Consider the following 13,400-nt stretch of genomic DNA (forward strand, 5'->3'; position numbering starts at 1 on the left):
CCTGTCAAGGAAAAAGAGTAGGGACTACTTACAGAGGTGTGGGTAGGATTAAAGGATCAATAAGAGATGGGGCACTCAGAGACTTTACCACCTCTACGGCTGAAGGGACAGGCCAGGAAAACAGTATCACTGGAGCCCAGCTAGAGCTGGAACCACGGAGGAGGTGCCATCCTGCAGGGCTGCAGATATAAGCAGATACTGGTATAAACACTGCTGGACGTATCCCTGCCCTTATTACCTGTTATCTCTTTCTATTTTCTCTCTCTTTTTTTAAATTCTTCCCTCTCATTGTCCTTTAGTTCTCCCTCTACTCAACACAAACCAACATACTTCTTCCTTTCTTAATCTTTGGTGTTGTTGGGTGCTGTCCAGTCCATTTTCGACTCATAGCAACCCCTTATGACAGGGTAGAACTGCCCCCATAGCGTTTTCTAAGCTTTAATCTTTATGGGAGCAGATTGCCAGGTCTTTTTCCTGAGGAGCTGCTGGGTAGGTTTGAACTGACAACCTCTCAGTTAGCAGCCAGGTGCTTAAGTGTTTCGCCACCAGGGCTCCTTTAGCCATTAAAGAAGTAAAAAATGGTTGGATGGAATATGTCCTTAGGAGATTATATGTGTGAGTATATATGTACATACATGTGAGAGAGAGAGGCAAAGAGACACACACGCACACAGAGAGACATAAGTACCAGCAAGAAGGAAAAAACACAATAATTCACACACACACACACACACACACACACAGAGTAAGAATATTGGATAGTTTAAGCCCTAGTTGATGAAATGGGAGTTTAATCCCTGTCCATATCATTATCACCTTCCCAATGCTCGCTGTGCTTCAAATGCTACCAGTTCCTTTTTAAAAACTTTCCATGTTCTGTTTTTTTGCTTTTTGTTTTTACTTCCTTATAAATAGCAAGAAAATTTTGCTGAGAAGAAATGATTACAAATCCCAAAAGGTTTGTGTTCCATTGTGAACTCCAAAATGTAAAGATTGAGTGGATTTCAAACTTGGCAAAATTTGTGACTTGGCAAATACTTCTTATTTATGACAGTTTGGAAAGTCCCATTTTCCAGGGCTTATAAATGACACTGCTGATTTTTTTCCCCCTTTTGTATTTTACTCTGAATTATAAAGTAACTACCCTGAAGGTTTCCTTTTAATGTTAACCCTCTTAGCAGAGTGTGAGAATGTGTGTGTGTGTGTGTGTGTGAAAGACAGAGACAGAGAAAGAGAATTATTGTGTTCTTCCTCTTCTTGGTTATGAAGTGCACTTTAACATTCACACAAGCAGCATGCTTCCTTTCAAAAAATGAAATCTGGAATGTTGAGGTTTTGGCGGTAGAGAATGATAACCTTGTGGTTGTCATTGTGGTCACAAAGGACCTTTCAGACAGCAGTCCTCTAAGGGACTGTAAATCTCATTCCAAAATGGCAGTTTAACAACTGGGATTTCCAGAGCAAGTCAAATAATCCAGAAAATCTCAGAGAGTTTTCTTAGAGTATATAGACTTTCTCTGTGTACTTGTCGGGTGCGAATAGGTGGTGTCTCAGGGGATTTCTACGTCCACTTAACAGCAAATTGTCAAAAAGAAGGAATTGCTGAGGGAGTTGCTGCTTCTCCTCCTCTTCTCCTCCTGCTCTTCTTCCTTCCTGCTCTTCTTCTACTTAGCTCCATACTCAGTTTCTTAAAAACTGCTCATTTTGAATTCTCTTTGCAAGTGGTTTTTTCCTTTGGATTCACGGCAACACACAGAAATCAGGAACCTCCATTTTTGGCGTAGAGTAGACAGATTTTTGTCAAATAAACCCATTGCCATCGAGTCGATTCTAATTCATAGTGACCCTATAGGACAGAGTAGAACTGCCCCGTAGGGCTTGCAAGGTTGTAATCTTTACAGAAACAGATACCTGGATCTTTCTCCGGTGGAGTGACTGGTGGGTTCGAACTGCCAACCTTTCCATTAGCAGCCGAGCCCTTAATCATTGTGCCATCAGGGCTCCTTTTGCCAAGTATAGGCGGTAGGAATTTTCAAATACAGAATACGTCCTCTGAGAAGCTCATACTAAGATGGGATTTAGAGGTGCGAGGATTTTTATTAGGACAAATGCTTGTGGGAGGGAGCAGGAGAAGGCTGTGTGAGCCATCAGACTACAGTGCAAATCTACCCTGAGAGAATGAGAGAAGGAGGGAGAGTTGGGTGCAAGCATCTTAGACTGCCATTCCTTCTAAGGAAGTTTAGGCAAATCTACTTGGGGAGGCTTTGAGGCGGAGTCGGCCCTCAGGGGCTCTCCTTGTCTCCCAGGCTGGGTCTGCCTTAGCATTCCTACACTCTGTCATTGACACTGGGAGCAGCCCATAATAAGCACGGTTTCTGCACAAATGACACGATGGGATTCAGAGCTGGCACCCTTGGTCAATTTTGCTGTCATTGGAGGTTGGCAAGTTGCATTCCTGTGACAGCTGTCTTACCTGACCGCGACTTAACTGATGTGCTGGCTAACTGCTGCTCCCCATTTGTCTGTAAAACTTAACGGCCCTTCTGCACAGTGTCCTGAACACTCCTACCTGGACGGCTGTGTGTTAGTGCTCAGGGCAACTTCTGCCTCATGAAGTGACCATCAGTCGCATTGGTTAGGAGGGCTTTAGCTATAATCATTCTCTAAAACACACACACACACACACACAGACTGGGCAAGTCAACATTTTGAAAAGTTTAAAATGTCATGTTTTGAGCCGTAGCCATCCTTTTATTTATGGCAACGTAAAACAACGTCTGAAACTAAGACTTGTTTTTGTTTTTCTCGCCTCCACGCTCAAACCACAAGTGATTTTATTTCATTTCATTTTGTGTTCCCTGTCAAACAAATTTCCTATCATGGCAGATCCCATTATTGATTCATATTTTTTCAGAGGAGTGTTTATGGAAGTGTACATCGATACCTTGCCAGGCATGAGGAAAGAGTTGGAGTAGAATACAGCAGTGCATCCTCTCACACAATTATTCACGCCTGCTCTCCAGCAGTCTCTGAGCTGAATTGTATTCAAGAAAAATGATGCCTTATTCAGATTCAGCAAACTTTATTGAGTACTTTCTATGTGCAAGGCCATAGATTCTAATACCTGTCTGTCAGTTTATCATATTGTGGTGGCTTATGTGTTGCTATGATGCTGGAAGCTATGCCATCAGCAGGGTCACCCATGGTGGATAGGTTTCAGACTAAGGCAGACTAGGTAGAAAGGCCTGATGATCTACTACTTCTGAAAATTAGCCAGTGAAAACTTTATGGATCACAACAGAACATTATCCACCTTGCTTGCTTTGGACATCTATCCAGGGATCAATCACTGGAAAAGGACATCATGTTTTGTGCCGTAGAGGGCCACCAAGAGTGAGGGAGACCCTCAGTGACATGGATTGGCACAATAACCATAACAATGGACTCGAACATGCCAGCGATCATGAGGATGATGCAAGACCATGTAACATTTCATTCTGTTGTACCTAATAAGGTCGCCATGATCAGAGTTGACCTGATGGCAGATTCCTACCTATCTCTAGGCCATAGGCTACTAGCTCAAATGACTACAGAGACAAGACGGGTCATGGAATGAGTGAGGTGGGTGGGTGGGGACTTACCCCATCCATGGGCATAGCTGCCCCCACCTCAAGCCAGTTATTGCTCAGCAGGAATGCAGGCTCAGAGTTACCAAATCTTCTGATTTTTCAATACAAGGCAAGATTTGGGTTTTTGTGTGATATTACCCAGTTTTTAAATGTTGGCAAGGCCCTTTACATTTTTTAGTCTGTGTAAGCCAAACACAACATGTCCTTATGCCAAATTTTGCCTGCTGTGACCCTTGTGCTGAACTTTCTGCTGGTTGCTTTCAGATGTGGTTGCTTCACAGCAGCATTAGATGGATATTTGTCTTGAGTCAGGTTTCCCAGAAGCAGACTCTGCAATGAAGATTCATGTGCAAGTGATTTATGAAGGACGTGCTCCTGGAGAGCCTGGGAAGGGAGTCAGGCCAGGGAAGGAAGCAGGAGTGTGATTGCAGACAGATCTTATGGGGGTAGCTGCAGCTCCATCTTTTAGAGGAATCAGTTAACCAGTTGCCGTGGAGTTGACTCTGACTCCTGACGACCCCATGTGTGTCAGAGTAGAACTATGTCCCATAAGGTTTTCAGTGGCTAATTTTTTGGAAGTAGCTTGCCAGACCATTCTTCTGAAGTGCCTCTGGGTGGACTCAAACCACCAACCTTTGGGTTAGCAGTCAAGTGCATTTACCATTTGTACCACCCAGGGACTCCAGAGTGTAAGTTGCCCCTCAGAATTGTCCTGAGGTTTGGGAGCTGGGCTTTCATACTCCTGCACCCATCAGTCATTAGTGATGGTTCACAAGCAGGCAAAAATGGACTCCAGGACAGTCCTGACAAAAAATAGACACAGGTGCCGGCTGTTGCTCTGGGTGGTGCACACAACAGCAGTGACAGAGGGGCCCTGGCAGAGCACCGGTCATGTCCTCACAGAGATCTGTGACTTCCCCAATGTCCTGCAGGTAATAGAACCACAGGCAGAGCTAGAATTTGAACCCTGATCTTTCTACTCTGTGTGCTCATTGACGCTATTTCCAGCTGCTTCTTAATGAGACCAGTGTGTGGAATTCAGATAATGTTAGACTTTTACTGCTTGGTATGTTGACCCGGATGACTGGCTCTCCTTTCCCCTAGGAGTGCATGGAGAGGGAGCTATTTGAAGAAAACAGGAATGGGTCGATAGGCACTAGAAAGGGGTTCTAGAGCCAGCAACTCCACAGACAGCCTTGAATGGCCAAGAGAGTCTGTGGCAGCTCCCAGGTCTAAGTTCTTTTCACTACATTTGGTGATTGCATACCTGAGATGCCATTTCTGGGCCTATTGGACATGGCTTTCCTGACACAGTGAAGTAGCCCTTTTGAGAAATAGGCCAGCACCTGATATATCTTGCATGATCCAAACCTATAGTATACTTTTTCCTGGGAGAGTTTAAAACTTTTCATGTATTTAATTTAAAGATAAAACAAAAACCAACCAGTTGCCATTGAGTTGATTCCTACTCATGGTGGCCTCATGTATGTGAGAATAGAACTATATAGGGTGTTCATGGCTGTGACCTTTCGAAAACAGATCCGCAGGCCTTTCTTCCAAGACACCTCTGGTGGGTTTGAACAGCCAACATTTTGGTTAGTAGTCACGTGCTTAACAATTTGCTCCACCCAGGGACTCCAATTTAAAGATACACCCTCTAAATTCCAACCCACTTCCCTTGAAAGAAATCCATCAAAGGCAGAGAGAGAAGGCAAAAGCTGCAGTGCCATCTGTTAACTGGATATCTCTGAGGTGTGAGGGTCCCAGAGGCAAATAAGATTATATACTGTTTTAAGTTGAACTCACCACCTCCCTACTTTGTCCTTTTCTCCTGTGTCCTCTGCTGTGGTTATGGCGTGTTATCTTTCAAAACTCTGGGATGGCCAGGATAGCTCCCTCTCCCTCACATCCTAAATCCAGCCAAGACTTCCTTATCAATATCTTTCAAATCTGACCCAGTTTTTCCATTCCCACCACCTCCGACTTTCTTCATGGCCTCTGTATTTTAGAGGAGTGAACTGGTCTTCTTGCCACACTTTACTTCATACTTCCACCCACTAAGTCCAACATTATCTTCTCTAATTACAGACTAGCGCTAGTCAGTCCTGTATTCACAAACCTTTGACAACTCACACTGCTGAGCAGATCAAGTTCAAGTTCCTCCAAGTGGCATCCCAACTCCAGGATATTTTCCCTCTGACTTGTCTTTTCAGCCAAGCCTTGCCCACTCACCACCTCTGTTCCACTTGTCCAAGATACTCATGCCAGCTGGTTTCACCCTCTCCCTCCCACCATTTTGTATATTCATCTGTCAGAGTCCAGTCACTTAACTGATTGTGTGGCCTTGGACTTAGCACTTAACTCTCTAAGTCTCAGGTTCCTCCTTAATAAAATGAGGCTGGCAAATTTCTACACTGTGGGAATTAAATGAGAAAAAGTATGGCAAGTGCCTAGGTCAGTGTGTGACATGTTCTAAGTGCTCAATAAATGGTAGCAGTGACCATAACCATGGTGTATCATCATTGCTATCCATCTTTCAAGGTCCAGCTCAGTTCCCACCTTTCTCCTAGAAGCTTTCCAAGAAATCCCCACATAGAATCAACTCTTTCTTTCTTATATGCCCGTGTTACTATCTCGCCATGTTTGATCATCTGCTGAGCAGAGCCTGGGGCCTCTATTTCTGCATTAAACTGAATTGCTCCAAAGAATTGGGCTACATTTCATTCATTTTAGAGCTACTCACTGTACTTTCAAAAGAGCGAAGGAAATATATGCAACTGTCAGTTGAGTTCAGTTTTTTGGGGATGTGAGAATGGTTCTGGATAAGGCTGTGTGTGTGAGACCTTGAGATGAACGGCTGAGTCAGCAACAGGGAGCCTCTGAGGGAAGGAAGAACAGTAAATTTTTAGGACCCTAAAATGAATCCTAATTCTCCCCATGAACAGTGTAGGCAAAATTTTCTGGGGAGCTTCTTCAGTATGTGGAAAAGGAACATCTTGATGTATTAGTTTCCTAGGACTGCCATAACAAATTATAACAAACTTAGTGTCTTAAAACAACAAATATTTATTGTCTACAGTTGTGCAGGCCAGAAGTCCAAAGTCAAGATGTTAGCAGAGTTGATTCCTTCTGGAGGCTCTGAGGGAGAATCTGTTCCATGTCTCTCTACTAACTTTTGGTAGGTGCCAGCAATCCTTGGCATTCCTTGCCTTGTTAATTACTCCAGTCTCTACCTCCACTTCTACATCACCTTCTTCTCTCCGTGTCTCTGTGACATCACCTCTAGTGATGCGAACATAAAAATACTGAACAAATCAGATCCTCAAAAGAACTGGAGATAGAAATAATTGACGTAGTCATTTAATTTAGAGAAAACAAAGCCATTCTAAGTTGTTATGTAGCATCATTGGGGGTAGACTCCCCATCTAGAAGTCTGTGGCAGGAACCTGAACTCAGCTATGCTTTGTTTAACTGTTACATTTGTTAAGAAACATTTTTACATTAGGACCCACCCTAAATCCAGGATGATCTTATCTTGAGATCCCTAACCTAAAACCCGTTGCCACTGATTTCAACTCATAGCAGCCCTACAGCACAGAGTAGAACTGCCCCAAAAGGTTTCCAAGGAGTGGCTGGTGGATTCAAACTGCCGACCTTTTGGTTAGCAGCCGAGCTCGTAACCACTAGGCCACTAGGGCTCCCACAACCTAAGTACTATTCAAAAACTCTTTTTCCAAATAAGTTCACCTTCACAGGTTCTGGGGGTAAGGACTTGAATATAGATTTTTTGGGGACCACTATTCAACCCACTACATGAGAATAGAGTTTAGCTGAGAGGTTGGTAGCATGATGGAGGTAAGCAGATCCAAGTTCAAATCCCTGTTTGCCCAATGCTGTGGACCCATTCCTTAACCTCTCTGAGACTCAGTATCCTTTTCTGTAAAGTAGGGATAATCACTTCTACCACGTAAGTTGTGAAGATTAGTTAAGAATGTATCTATCTGGCACACAGTAGATTCACAATATAATTCTTACCTATGGCTATTCCCATCATTCATTCATTCATTTAATAAACATTTAAATCTCTGGACATCAAGGCAAAAGAGGCATACCACATGACCCTTAGTCATATCAGCACTTGCAAGGGATTCAGTATTTGTTGAATAAATAAACAAGTGATGATCAGGTCTGAAGTCTATAAAAAGTACTTACTTGTTCCAAGCGCTGAAAGAGGCTTTGGCAATTCTTTTTATACAGCTTCCTGCCTGCAAGACACATGATGATGCCAAACCTTTAAAGGAAGCTTGCTTTTTCGGACTGTTCTTAAAAAAATCCTTAAAGAATATTATTGCACTCTCATTTTGCTTCAGTGGCTTGCATATGTGGCCATTAAAGTGGGTTCTATGGAGAATTCCTATCAAGGAGCAATCCCTCCTTCATGGAATGTCCCAACTAAAAGGAAACTTAGGCCATAGAGCAAAGTGCCAACTCAAATGCCTTGGAGAGTATGCATGTCCTATTTAAGAAGGCAGAGTCTCTGGATGGTGCAAACAGTTAATGTACCCTGCTCTGCTGCTAACAGAAAGGTTGGTAGTTCAAGTCCACCCAGAAGCATCTCAGAAGAAAGGCCTGGTGATCTACTTCCAAAAAATCAGCCATTGAGAACCCTATGGAGCACAGTTCTACTCTGATACACATGGGGTCACCATGAGTCAGAGTTGACTCTAAGGCATCTGGTTATTTAAAGAAAGCAGCTGCTGCTCATTCATTCATTCATTCTACCTGTCCTGCATTGTCCCAAGTGCTGAGCCCACAAGGTGAACATGGCAAAGCCTTGACCTCATGGAGCTTATGTTCTCTGAGGCCAACTCCAGCTCCAGTTGCCACATGGGAATTCAGGCCTATTGCTGCCAAATCATCTGAGCTTTAAAGAGAAGAAGCCAGAATTTTATATGAACTCTGATTTTTAAATGTTGGCAAACAATTCACATTTTTAAAAGAACACTCTGCAGGCCAGACAAAACTTATTTCCCGACTCCATCTGGCCCATAGGCTGCCAATTTGGGACCCCCTGGGGTAGAATCTCATGACCTTTACCTTAAGAAATATTTTCCCAATGTCTAATTTTAAGCTCATTCTCATTTTGCTGACCTTAATTGAAAGCTGCTAATGGTTACTGTTTGTTTTCTGCTCTTCATGGAACTAACAATTCTTAGATGCTCCATCCCTGCATTTTCAAGTTAGCTAACTTCAGTCTGGAGTCTCTGGGTGGCACAAACAGTTAATCTGCTTGGCTGCCAGCAAAAGGTTGGTGGTTTGAGTTCACTCAGAGGCACCTTGGAAGAAAGGCCTAGCAATCTACTTTAGAAAAATGAGCCACTGAAAACTCTATGAAGCACAGTTCTACTCTGACACAAACAGGGTCGCCATGAGTCGGAATTGGCTCCACGGCAACTGGTGTTTTTGGTAACTTCAGTCTGTCAGCTTTTCCTTTCCAATTCCATCTCCACACCTTGGTTTTCCTTTTCTTGCTCTCTCAAGCTTCCAGAAAGGCCATCTGCCCCTCAGCATTTCTCCTCCTGAGGGTCAGAACCTACGCCAAACTCTTAACTAAACTGCTTATAGATTCGAGCCTGCTATCAGCCTTCCTGTCTGACTTTGCCGTCCCAATTTTCACAGCCTCTGAGTTGCATTGACTCTGAACCTTAGGTGTGATATTAATTTCTCTCAGAGGGACGTGGATTTAATAGATTTTTTTAATTAACGTTTTGTAAAATTGGAGCTGTCATGCTTTATGGCAGACTGATACAAATGTCTACAATTAAATTTTTGGTACTACATCTTGGGAATAGCCTGGAAATGTTTGTTTTATCCCCTTCCTAAAACGTCCTGATTTATGGGCAGGCCTCTTCATGCACCTTCCAACAGGCCCAGTTGTCATGACAACACAGAACATCATTTGTCAAAGAGCTATAACTTCATTCTATGTTGAAGCTAAAAATTTAATCTTTTAGGATTTATTTTCATGACAGGGAAATTTTGCATTTCCATAGATATGCTTCTTCTCCCTAATTCTGCTTGTCTTTAGGGAGATCCAGGCTTCAGGTGAAGTTTTTTCTGGAGAATAAGCAAACCTCCCACCTCCCGCTCCCCACTCCATGGAGAGATGAATTCTCTTATCTATTCCAAAGAAAACTCAGATTGACTCAGTTACACTCCCCCCAAAAAACTATGAAATTTCCCCATATGTATCTTTAATTAGGAGTTGCTGGGTTGTGCAAAGAATTAATGCACTTGACTGCTAACCCAAAGGTTAGAAGTTCGAGTCCACCCAGAGGCACCTTGGAAGAAAGGCCTGGTGATCTACTTTCATAAAATCAGCCATTGAAAACCCTGTGGAACACAGTTTTACTCTGACACATGCATTGGAATTGACTTGATGGCAGCTGGTTTGGTTCGGTTTGATCTCTAGCTAAATGACTTGTGTTTCTTTCAAAAATTGAAGTGAAATTTTATTTATTTATTTATTTATTTATTTACTAATAACTAAAGTTCAAAGAAAGCAAGAAATTGGCTGAAAATCTTTTTTAAAGATGGAGAAAAGTGAAATATTTTGTTAGATAATTCTGTGATCTATGATTTGGAGGTTGCAAACTCAGGGCGTGCTGTGGGGCGAGGCACATGTATAAATTAGTTTAGCAGGCCCCAGGGAACTGTGCTGAATGGGAAGCTGTATGTCCTGTCTAAAAAGGAGTCACTTCTCAGTTTCTGCCTCAGTCACTTCTCACTGATGCCATGCCCAAATGTGGTCCCTATTCTGTATGATTGTCTGTTTCATTTTCTTTTTTTTTTAAAGAGAATCCAGAAATTAATATTTTTATATGAAATGTCCTGCTATTAAATTGTTTAAATTTAAATTGTTAAATTGTTAAAAATGTTTCTTAACAAATATAGTAACCAAACAAAGCATAGCTGAGGTCAGTTTCCTGCCACAGACTCCCTAATGTGGCGTCTACCCCAGACAATGCTACACAACAATTTAGAATGGCTTTGTTTTCTCTAAATTAAATGACTATATCAATTATTTTGCTCTCCAGTTATTCTGAGGATCTGATTTGCTCAATATTTGTAAGTTGGCATCACTGGAGGTGACACTATGCTTTGTATCATTTAGTAGCTGTGGTGCTTTGGACTGCGTGTGAGAGAAAGCTCTGGAGAAGGGCTAGTCTCAGACTCCTGCACACACTGCTCTCTGACACACCAAGATCTATGGCGAGGGTCCATCAAGCGCCTTCTGGAATTGTTCATGGATTTGTGATGCTCACTTTTTGTCTCTGATGGATGGGATAGCTTAATCTTCTTCACTGAGCCCCATATTTTTTTTTTCTGAAAAGGGAATTCCTGGGTGGCTGCTTCCTTTCCACAGAGAAAGGATGTTTTTTTTTCCCCCCTCTCACTGGATTTGAAAGTGTAGTTTCTCATCTATCAATGAAGGGAAAACTAGTAATTATTGAGAATAGACCATCACAAACATCTGGGGGCAAGCTGGCCTGCGGCTGCCATCGCTCCAGAATGGGTGTGATTTAGGAAACACGAACTGAAGGGTACACAGCTATCACCTAGCTGGCTTGCAATTAGATTTAAGAAGTTATGGGATTACTGTAGAATTATGCCAAATGTTGAAACTTCACAGTGACCTTAGCAACAGGAGCAGCCGAACTCTTAAAAGAGAGAAAGAATATGTTATAAATAAGCCAGACTATGGAGTAGATATGCTAATATCTGCTCTCAGGTTTTTGTTAGCTGCTGCCAAGTTTGACTTGGTGCTGTGCCATCCCCATGATGGATTTCGGGTTTTCGGGAGTAGATCGCCAGGCCTTTCGGTTACCAGCTGAGCATGTGAACTGGTTGCACCACCCAGGGACTCCAAGTCTTCTCCTAGGGCTAAGGTCTGTGAAAAGGTTCCCAGGAGACCAGGAGAGGCTTACCCGTACTTATCAGGCAGTACTTGAATTGCTTTGCTTATACCAACTCCTTTAATCCTCACTATGGTCCTATGAGGGAGATACTATTATTTCCCCCCCATTTCAGAGAAGGAATCTGAGGCTCAGGGAAGCTAGGTGACTTTCCTAAGGTCATAGTCAGAATTCAGACTTGGCCTCCTGGCTCCAGAGTCTACCCGCTTAACTACTACTGTAAGGGGACAGCAGTGATGGGTGATTTTGGGGTGTAGGATACCAAGAAAATGGGATGTGTGATCAGCACAGGTTATCATGGGATGTAATAAGCTTAGGAGAGTCTCACAGTTCTCCTGTCTCAGTGAACGGGCGAGTAGGGTTAGGTCTTTGACTCAAAACAAGATGATCCTCTAAAAGGGAAAGATATATTAGCTTGAAGTTCTGTCGGAAGTTCCAGAAGTTCTTTCACAGTTCCAGAAAATAAAATTTGCAAACTATTCTTCATGGTAGGACCCGATCGACTCCTACTGAATTCAGAAATTGCATTTGTTGCAGTGGCTGGAAAACACAGTTGTTTTATAAATAGTGAGAGGCATTAGACGTTTTCCTTCCATGCTGACCTTCAAAGCATGGAACTCAATGAACCTTACTACATGTTTTATCTTGTTACCTTTGTTTGCTCTCTCTTTAACTTAAAACGCAGTGAGTTTCATTGATTTTTAGTAAGTTATAGATTTGAGATGGTATATTCAGAATCACAAATTAATTCAGTGCACAAGAATTTGACACCAATACAAAGATGCTGGGCATTTTACAGGGATCAGAGATATGGGCAGGGACGGATTATCCAATTATCAAGGTAAGCACGGGCTTACTTGTGCTTACTTACTAATCTGTAGTGAACAATTTCACATGGGTTTCACCACACCACATCAAAGTGAAACTCATGGGAAATTGTTCACTACAGATTGGTTAGTAAGCACAAGTAAGCCCATGCTTACCTTGCTTACTGAGTCATCCATCCCTGTCAGGGATTGTGAATTTGAAAAGAAGCTTTGATTCTGTAGGAAAGTGCTGTGGGGTTGGGAGAGAGACAGATCTCAGCCATACCTAGAAGCAGAATCTTTGATGTGGTGAAAAAATGTGAAATTCTTCTCTACAGATTAGTAAGCAAGCACAAGTAAGCCTGTGTTTACCTTGCTTATTGGCTAATCCCTCCTGGATATGGAGCATACCTTTGAGAACCTTACATTCTTACAGGAAATTTAAAACAAGTTTGCAAAAGAATATAACGAGGTAGAGTAAGATAAATACATTAAAGAGGTTTAAATAACCATGAGGTTATAGTGAATAGAAAGAAGTTACCTCTTGTTCTGAAGAGAAGAATTCATGGGGAAGCTGACCTTTCTCCAGGCCCGGGGGGAAAACAGTTGCCATTGATTCCGACTCATGGCGAACCCATGTGTGTCAGAGTAGAACTGTGCTCCACAGGGTATTCAGTGGCTGATTTTTCAGAAGTAGATCACCAAGACTTTCTTGCTGGGTAGACTCCAACCTCCAACCTTTTGGTTAGCAGCTGAGAGCATTAATCATTGGTATTACCCAGGGACTCCACTGGCCTGGGAAGAATAGGTAAAAGGTAGAGGAGCAAAGATGAATTTAAGGGGCAAGCTGGGTGGAAGTATCAGGTTGAGGAAGATGTGGAAGCAACAAAACCCCAGTTGTGGTCACATAATGATGCATTGTTCCTGCATGGACCACCTTAATGTCCATGGCTCTGGCCATGTCCTGCCCAATCCTTAACCAAGATAGA

The 13,400-nt window shown here is 42.6% G+C and overlaps 1 protein-coding gene and 1 long non-coding RNA gene across 4 annotated transcripts in view; one reads left to right on the plus strand and one right to left on the minus strand.

The window, feature by feature from the left end:
• The window catches only part of NTRK2 (neurotrophic receptor tyrosine kinase 2), a 437,432-nt gene that overhangs the window by 174,944 nt on the left and 249,088 nt on the right, over positions 1-13,400 (plus strand). The window lies entirely within an intron of this gene.
• The window catches only part of LOC111821411 (uncharacterized), a 30,190-nt gene that overhangs the window by 5,422 nt on the left and 11,368 nt on the right, over positions 1-13,400 (minus strand). The window contains exon 2 of the long non-coding RNA XR_002824840.1: positions 7,842-7,894. This is a non-coding gene — a long non-coding RNA (uncharacterized LOC111821411). The remainder of the gene's footprint in view (positions 1-7,841; positions 7,895-13,400) is intronic.

This window comes from Trichechus manatus, unplaced genomic scaffold (assembly GCF_000243295.1).
Source record: "Trichechus manatus latirostris isolate Lorelei unplaced genomic scaffold, TriManLat1.0 scaffold00082, whole genome shotgun sequence".
NCBI lineage: Eukaryota > Metazoa > Chordata > Mammalia > Sirenia > Trichechidae > Trichechus > Trichechus manatus.